The 9307-nt window shown below is 43.6% G+C and overlaps 1 non-coding gene across 1 annotated transcript; it reads right to left on the bottom strand.

Annotated features, from left to right (window-relative positions):
• Positions 1-9021: 9021 nt before the first annotated feature.
• Trnak-cuu (transfer RNA lysine (anticodon CUU)) lies at positions 9022-9094 on the bottom strand. The gene has a single exon. It is a non-coding gene; the product is annotated as a tRNA-Lys (tRNA).
• Between the last annotated feature and the right edge of the window lie 213 nt (positions 9095-9307).

The raw sequence follows: 9307 nt of genomic DNA on the forward strand, positions 1-9307 counted from the left end.
CCCGTGCCGCCCCCGAGGCACGCCGGGATTGGTAGTTCGGGCCCCCGGCTGACGCGCAGCCTGGTGGGGGAGGGGAAGGGAGACGCCTTCCCTCGCCCCTTTCTCCCCCTCCCCCCTCCCCCTCCCCCTCCTCCCCTCCCCCTCCCCTCCCGCCCGCCCGCCCAGTCTCCCGAGTATCCAGACCCCAGGGGCTTGTTAAAACCCAGATTTGATTTTCTATCAGTGGAAAGGAGGAAGAAATAAGCAAATCGCTGGCTGGCGAGGGAAAGGATGGAAAAGGCTCAGGGACAGATGCTTATGTGCACGATGAGGCCAGGAAGAGGAGGGGTGTTGAAGTGGCCTGAGGACAGGACTGTCTCTGCAGCCTGTGCTCCGCAGCATCACCAGCACTCTGCCTAAGAGAGCTTTGAAGGCCAGAGATGAAGCTAGAGGCCAGCGGGAGGGAGCTCCGCTCCAGAAGCGTCAGTGTTTAGAAAGCCGTGCCCTGTTTATTGGGTCGGTGCCATGACCATTTGTAGATTCCAGCTTCTGACTTCTCACTCAGTCCCACAGAAGGAGGCAAACCTTTTTTGATGCCCAAGTCAGGGTTCCATACCTGACCTCTCCGTACCCTTTTTGTCATCTTATTTCTTTGAGGTAGTTTTGAATGTATACGCAATCTGAAAAAAAACAAAACCCAAAACCTTTCTTCACATCGTTCCTCTGTTCAAAAATTTCTTAGCGTGCTCTGCTGTGAAATAACACTGTACCCACAGAATTACATGAATTGCATACAAAACCTTAGAGCTGTTAACTAGGAGGTAAATCCAAAAATCCTGATATTTGAATCCTTTCCACAGTCTGCAGCTACCTACCTACCTACTCTAGGGAAAGCCTTTGGGTTCAAGGCTTTTCTTTTGTAAACAGACTCACTAGATAGCCCTGGCTGGCCTGGAACTGGCCATGTAGACAGGGCTGGCCTTGAACTCATAAGAATCTACCTGACTCTGCCTCCTGAGACTCTGTTTCTAATTTTCTGTTTTGTTTTTTATTTTGTTTTTTTGTTTTGTTTTTGGTTTTTGAGACAGGGTTTCTCTGTGTAGTCCTGGCTAGCCTGGAACTGGCCATGTAGACTGGGGTAGCCTTGCACTCAAAGAGATCTACCTGACTCTGCCTCATGAGACCCTGCCTCTAATTTTCTGTTGTTTTTCTGACACATGGTTTCTCTGTGTAGCTCTGGCTGTCCTGGAACTAGCTCTGTAGACCAAGACAGCCTCAAACTCAGAGATTTGCTTGACTCTGCCTCCTGAGTGCTGGGATTAGAGGCATGTGCCACCACACTCGGCTTCTGATGTATTTTAAACTACTTTATGAAAGGCTTCCTCTGCTTAACATTTTAACCAGCAACTTAAAAAAATACCTGTTTTCCCACATTCTTGCCTAACATGGTATTCCCACTCTCTGATTTTAATACAAGTGAAGTGTGTTGTGCAAAAGAAACAAGGTACAAGAGTGTGTACACTTATCAATGGGTTAGAAATCAGGACAGTGTTTAACTGGATGTCCAGGGTGGGTGGAGGGAGATAAATAGGAAAGAGGCACTAAGGAATCTTGAGATGCTAGAAATGTTCTATATCTTGATTTTTAGATCTTGTATGATGATGATCATGTGCATTTTTAAGCATGACCTTATGTAATGCACTTTATCATGCCTATATTATACCTTAATAACACATCTTACATTTATCTGTTATGTGTGCTGCACATATTGGAGGTCAGAAGACAGCTAGCAAGAGCCAGTTCTCTCTTTTTGTCATGTGGGTTCTGGGTATAGAACTCAGGTGATCAGCCTTAGCAACTGGTTCCTTTAGCCACTGAACCATCTAGCCAACAAAAATATGTTAATGATCACTTTAAAATGTTTTGTTATGAGGAGTGGAGAAGTGATTCATCAGTTAAGATCACTGTTTAAAGACCTGGGTTCAGTTCTCATCATCTACCTGACACCTCACAAGTAGCTCCAGTTCCACTTAGAAAAGCAGTAAGTGCTGTCAACCAATAAATGGTCAATACAGCCCCTCCCTTTTTTAAAAATATTGTGTATGGAGACAAGTGCCACAGTCCACATGTGGAAGCCAGAGGACTGCTCTGGGGAGTTGATTCTCTCCTCTCACCTTATGTGGGTTCTGGACTGGAATTCAGGTCTCTCTCTCTCTAGGCCCGCACAGTAAGAGCCTTCATTTGTTGTGCCATTAAAAAAAATTAGATCAGAAAGGCTTAATCTAGAAGCCCATGATCCCAATTCAAAGGGCATAGGGATTTTTTTTTCTTAGTGCTGGCAGTCAAACTCAGGGCCTTGCACATCCTAGGCAAACACTCCAACCCTGAACTACATTCTCAGCTCAAGAGGCCATGAATTTGCATGCGCCAAAAAAATGACATTGTTTTCTCCCAACTCAAGCTAAAACGTAGTATTTCTTTAGAAATGAAGATAGTGGGGCTGGAGAGATGGCTCAGCAGTTAAAAGAGCTTGATGCTGGGTTCATTTACCAGGACCCAAGTGGCAGCTCACAACTGCCTGTAACTCCAGTCAGTACCAGGGGATCTAATGCCTTCTTCTGGCCTCTGTGTGGCACACAAACATGGAGACAGAACACTCATACACAAAATAATAGATAGGTAGGTAGGTAGGTAGGTAGGTAGGTAGATAGATAGATAGATAGATAGATAGATAGATATAGGACCAATGAGATGGCTCAGAGGATAAAAGTCTTGTCTCCAAACCTGATGATCTGTGTTTGATACTCAGGCTCCATATGGTAGAAGAGTTGAATCTTACTAACACACATACACACCACACCACACACCACACACACACACACACACACACACACACACACAAACACACTGGCACAAGTGCCCCCACGCGAACACACAGCAAGTAAATGTAATAGAATTGTTTTTTGTTTGCTTGTTTGTTTTTTGTTTTTTGAGACAGGGTTTCTCTGTGTAGTTTTGGTGCCTGTCCTGGATCTCACTCTGTAGACCAGGCTGGCCTCGAACTCACAGAGATCCACCTGGCTCTGCTTCTCGAGTGCTGGGATTAAAGGCATGTGCCACCGCCGCCAGACTTAAAATTGTTAATAAATTAAATAAAAATACTTTAAAATATGAAACAAATGAAGATGGCAAGCCACGCTAATTGGCAGCACCTGTGTATGACTTTGTCCCCAGTGGAAATTAAGCTGCTTTCTGATCACATTCCACACGTTACAGCTCCTGCATATATCTCAGAAATATCATTGACGTTCGTCACTCCTTTGAAATTACTGTGCTTGAGGCTAGAGAGATGACTCAGTGGTTAAGAGCATGTACTGCTATTACAAAAGAGCCAAGATCCCTTTCCAGCTGTTGATCCCTTAAACACCTGTAACTACAGCTCCAGGAGGATCTGATGCATCTAGCCTCTGAAGGCATCTGCATTCACACACATGGACACACACACAGGCACACACATAGTCACATGGTTAAGAATAAAACAGATCTTGAATTTTGTTATTTATTAGACCTGATCTAGATCCTATTATTTAATAGATTAATGTTAAAGTATGTACCTACCGGATGCTTAAGTATTTAATAGCTTTATTTTTTATAAAATTATTTACTTTTTCAATCTTGTGCTTTTTATTTTATATATCTGAAAACATTATAAGAAAAGAGTTCATTGGCTGAACTGACTGCCACCAAGACTGGAGGAGGATTCTGTGGCACAAATAAAGCACACACCCTGTGTTAATAGTGGTAATAGTATTGGTTATTTGTTTATGGTATTCAAATTCTGAGAAGCCTGAGCTGTTTTGAATGTTTGACATGACTTTTACTTTATATATGTGTTTGTTTCTTCATCTGTATACACATATATGTGTTTTGTGTTGTATATGTAAGTGGGGGCACATGCATGCCACTGCAGAGTCGGAAGGCTAGAGGATAAGCTATAGGAATGTTGAGATTTCAGCCACTTGACTGAATTTCACCCACCTCCTGCTTTCTCTGGGGTCTGTGGATTTGAACTGAGGTGGGGTGACCCCACCTCCTGCTTTCTCTGGGGTCTGTGGATTTGAACTGAGGTCTTCAAGCACTTTATTCCTTGAGCCACCTCCCTGGCCTTTGAGATGGGGTCTCATGTATCCCATACTGGTGTCATACCCACGACATCAGCCAGGATCATTCTCTTGCCTCCAATTACTGAATGATAGCATTATAGCCATGTGCCACCATGCCCAAATTTGACATATGCATACATGGGTCTCATTGCAGCCCTTGAGAATGCCACAGTGGCTGGTTATCCTGTCGTTGGTGATGAGAAGTAATCACTGGGATAAAGAGGCTAAAGCCCTTTTCGGTTTTTGACTAATCAGTGATGTTGCTAGAGTAGTCAGTGTCAGAGCTTGGGCTCTGGCAGCCCTGACAAGCCAGGGTCAGCCTGTCCTCAACAGGTCAACTTCACAGACACACAGTAGTGAAGAGCACCGAAAAGTAACTTATTCAATGGAGTTACAGTGGGAATGGAACAAATTATGAGTTCCATTGACACCCTCTTCCAGTTTATCTGCAGGATTCTGACATGAGGTTTAGGTTTATGTAGAGGGCAAGAGATACACATAGCGTAACTGGGCCAGTGAGATGGCTCAGTGGGTAGAAACCAAGCCTGACAACCTGAGTTTGATCCCTGGCACCCACCTGGCACCCAACTTCCCAAAAGTTGTCCTCTTGACCTCCAAATGCATGCTACTGTGGCATTCTTTCTTTCTTTCTCTCTCTCTCTCTCTCTCTCTCTCTCTCTCTCTCTCTCTCTCTCTCTCACACACACACACACACACACACACACACACACAAGCACACAGCACATACAGGTACACAAAATTAAAGTGTAATAGAAAATTTTAAATAGATATGCATAACTAAGCAGTGTTGGTCAAAGGTGGTCCCTGTTTGAATGAGAATGCCTCTCATAGGTTTGTATATTTAAATACTTGGTCCCCATTGATGGAAATGTTTAGGAAGGATTAGGAGGTGTGGTGTTGTTGGAGGAGGTGTGTCACTGGGGGCAGGATTTGAGGTTTCAAAAGACTCACACCATTCCCAGTGTGCCTGTCTACCTCCCACGTTCAGATCAAGGTGTGAGCTCTCAGTTTTTCCTGTCTAGGGGCCTTTGCTCTGCTGTCATGGACTCTACCCTCTGAAACCGCAGGCCTGATTGAACACTTTCTTTTCTAAGCTGCCTTGGTCATGGCGTTTTGTCACAGCATGGAAAAGCAACTAAGACATTGATACAGCCTTGTCTGTATAACAATCTCCAGGCCAGACGGAGCTCCACAGTGAGACCCTGTCTCAAAAGAAATTTTAAGAAGGTGGGGGAGGGCAGTTTATACTAGGCCCTGGTTTCAAACCCTAGCAAGCCTCCCTCCCCCATACACACACAAGAACTAGATTGGACTCATGAGGAACCATGGTGTATAGTGTATCCACCACTCAGCTTCTACAGTTATTAACATGCACCCAATTCTTTTCTTTCCTACTTTCTTCCTTTTTTCTTTTTCTTTCTTTCTTTCTTTCTTTTTTCTTTTTCTTTTTTTTTTTTTTTTTTTTTTTGGTTTTTTGAGACAGGGTTTCTCTGTGTAGCTTTGATTGTCCTGCAACTGGCTCTGTAGACCAGGCTAGCTTTGAACTCAGAGATCCGCCTGCCTCTGCCTCCTGAGTGCTGGGATAAAAGGCATGCGCCACCACCGCCCGGCTCCAATCTTGTTTCTTAGGTACCCCTCATCCTTCCTCCACAAAAGATATTTACACACAAATCGCAGATTGCATGTCTATATTTGATTCTATACAATGAAATATAACTCTGTAAAAGTCTCCCCCATCCCCCGACACACAGGCACACCATTAATACATTTAAAAGTAAATAATTACTTTATGTCTTTTAGATATTTAATCAATGTTTAGATTTCCTGATTGCCCCTTACATAGCAAATCAACACCTAAATAAGGGCCAGACTTTAATTTGATTAAGATGTCTCTGTCTAACAGAGAACTCAGAAAGCTGAGGTGGGCCAGCCCAGGCAATGTAGTGAGACCACGTCTTTAAAAAAAAAAAATTATCTTTTTTTTTTCTTGCCACTCAGTAGTTGAAATTGAATCACACAGAATTAACACATCTTCTTAAAGTGTGTGATACACAGATTAACTAAACACAAAATCTTTCTATATATATTTTTTATTTTTATTGTTTTCTGGTTTTTCGAGACAGGGTTTCTCTGTGTATCTTTGGAGTCTGTCCTGGAACTCACTCTTTAGACCAGGCTGGCCTTGAACTCATAGAGATCTGCCTGCCTCTGCCTCCCGAGTGCCGGAATTAAAGGCATGTGCCGCCGCCGCCGCCACCCAGCAAAATCTTCAAATACAAAAAACATGGAAAAACAAAACTTGCAATAAATCACTAGTCCAAAAATCATCAGCCAAGAGTAAAAAGAAAATATCCTTTGAGATTAAGCTTTTACAAGGGTGCTTCTCATGAAGCCCAGCCCTTGACCCGTGGCTGACCAGGAAAAGTACTGATACAATTCTAGGCCATGGGACTCAGAGGTATGGCCTCTGTAACCTGACCAGGGACCTGCTGAACCTCTCACACTGGCTTCTTGGGATGACAGGGGTTGGGGGGGGGGTACTCTGGGATGCTCCACAATGCTCCACACTTCCACAGCTTAGTATCCGGTGTCCTGATCTGTGAGCCGCATTCGGATTAGCTGGAGTTTGAATGTTCATTCCAGGTGGCTGTAGTGAGGCTGTACTGACCTACAGAATGTATCAGTTAGCCAGGCGGTGGTGGCGCACGCCTTTAATCCCAGCACTCGGGAGGCAGAGCCAGGCGGATCTCTGTGAGTTCGAGGCCAGCCTGGGCTACCAAGTGAGTTCCAGGAAAGGCGCAAAGCTACACAGAGAAACCCTGTCTCGAAAAACCAAAAAAAAAAAAAAAAAAAAAAAAAAAAAAAAAAAAAAAAACCAGAATGTATCAGTTAGGTCTGTGGTAATGGAACTAGGGAGCAAGTGATGCAAATAAACAAGTGTTGAAAACAGCAACAACAACAAATGTTGATTCTGGGAGACCTGTGGCCTGGCTACACTATGTGTGCTCACTTGGCACCTGAGCCTTTTGAGGAGAATGACAATTCACTTCTCCACTTTGTCTATGAGATACTTCATAACAGAACGAAATTGAAGTCAGAACTACTAGCCAACTAGTATATAATATAATGAATATAATGCAGATTATACTCATTTCCTGCAGCAGCCAGAACAAAGTACTAGCAGCTAGGTAGGTTATAGAAGAGAAATGGATGGTTTCACAGTTTAGGGGCTGGGGTGAAGGTGTTGGTCATGTTGGCTCTTCTGCGGATAATATGGAGAATCCATCCCATGCATTTCTCCAAGCCTCTGGTAGTTTGCTGACAGAATTTGGAGTTCCTTAATTCATGGAAACTATGCTTCATTCTCTGCCTTGATCTTCACAGAACATCCTCCCATTTGTCCAAAGGGATGTCTTTGTCCAGATTTCTCCTTTGTGATGAGGCCAGCAGTCATACTGCATTTACAGCCTGCCCTGATTTCATCCAGATTACTTCCATCCATCCATGACAGTATTTCTAAATAAAACTACTTGCTGAGATAGTGGGGATTGGGTCTTTAACGTAGGAATGGGGGTGCGGTGGGCAGACACACACTTCCCCCTGTTACACTGATTTGTATTAAATGGATGCACAGGATTTTCACTGACTTCTCATCAGTTTACAGTTTGTTGCTTCTTTGCTGTCCTGGAAAAACCCCATCCCTCTGCCTATCACCTAGGGCCTGAGCCCTTCCTTAACCGGACTCTGAGAATCTTCATCCCTCCCTCCCTTTGTTCCCCTCCCCCTCCCCCTCTGTCTTGTTCTTTCTCCTTTCGCAACACGGGGCTTGATGTTTTCAGGGACTGTCCATGTTTTGTCTTTCCAAGTCTGAAACTGTGTTTTGGATTGATGATAATAACATATGTTAATTGTGGAGGACATTTAAGAACTGCCAAGGGAGCGGGGCAGCGGCGGCATGCCGCCTTTAACCCCAGCGCAGCAGAAACAGGCAGAATTTTGTCAGTTCGAGGCCAGCCTGATCTAAAGCAAAGTTCAGCGTTCCAGGACAGTCACGGCTCCACAGAGAAGCCCTGTCTTGGAAAACTGAAAACAAAACAAAACAAAACAAAAAATTGTTGAAAGATGACTGAAAATATTTAAGAACTTGGAACTGTCAATATAATAGCAAAATTTTACTCAACGGGAATTGTTTGGGGGAAAATCTATGAAGAAAGGGAGCTCTAAAAGCACAAAAAATACTGCAATTTCAATCACTAACTTCAACAAAAAGAAAAGGGAAGGGGATTAAAAAAAAAAAAAAGCCCTAACGGTGCGTTTCCATTGCGTATAGCCAACGCAATCTTATAATAGTTTAAAAAGACATTCGCGGTGCACTCCAGGTCAACCTTCGAAACCACAAAAGGCATGAAATAAGAAATAAAGATCGCTTATGCAATGTTGGTGAACTCTATGATTTCATTCATTTTCATGTCATGGTACTCCCTAACTTCAGGCTGCCCTTAAACACAACACTGAAATAGAATTATAAAAATGTTTCCCTACGCGGAATGACCTTTTGGGTTCCCGGCTGTTTTTCATTTATATCCTACTTACTGTTACTATGTGAGTGCTGGTTGTGTGTGGGTTCGTGCGGTGTGGATACCAAGGAACGACTTGTGGGAGTCATTTCTGTCCTTTCAACCGCATGGGCTCCAGGGCAGTCTTAGAGCCCCTAGGTTTGAGTAAGGATGCCTTGTCTTTCCGCGATGGTTTCATCTTCATGGTTCTTTTAGTGTTGGGATTGTTTGACAATAAGTAACTCAGTTACTCAAGCTTGATAACATGTCAGAGACTGACCTGGAAAACTGAAAACTGAAACCGCCCAACGTGGGGCTCGAACCCACGACCCTGGGATTAAGAGTCCCATGCTCTACCGACTGAGCTAGCCGGGCAGTTGAGGGTTTGTCTTTTCTAGGTCCTTTCAAAGGAATGACATTATTTTAGTTTGCTTCAAGCGTTGTATCTTTGTCAAAGTATCTTTTCTGAGCTTTTCCTTTTTCCTTTTTTTCCTCTTTTTTTTCTTTCCTCTCTTTTTTTGTAAAACATCTCACGAAACGAATTGTATTTTGTTTCTGCTTTCGTGAGCCCAAACTTCTGCTGTTTGA

The sequence above is a fragment of the Peromyscus eremicus genome, chromosome 7 (genome assembly GCF_949786415.1).
Source record: "Peromyscus eremicus chromosome 7, PerEre_H2_v1, whole genome shotgun sequence".
Classification (NCBI taxonomy): domain Eukaryota; kingdom Metazoa; phylum Chordata; class Mammalia; order Rodentia; family Cricetidae; genus Peromyscus; species Peromyscus eremicus.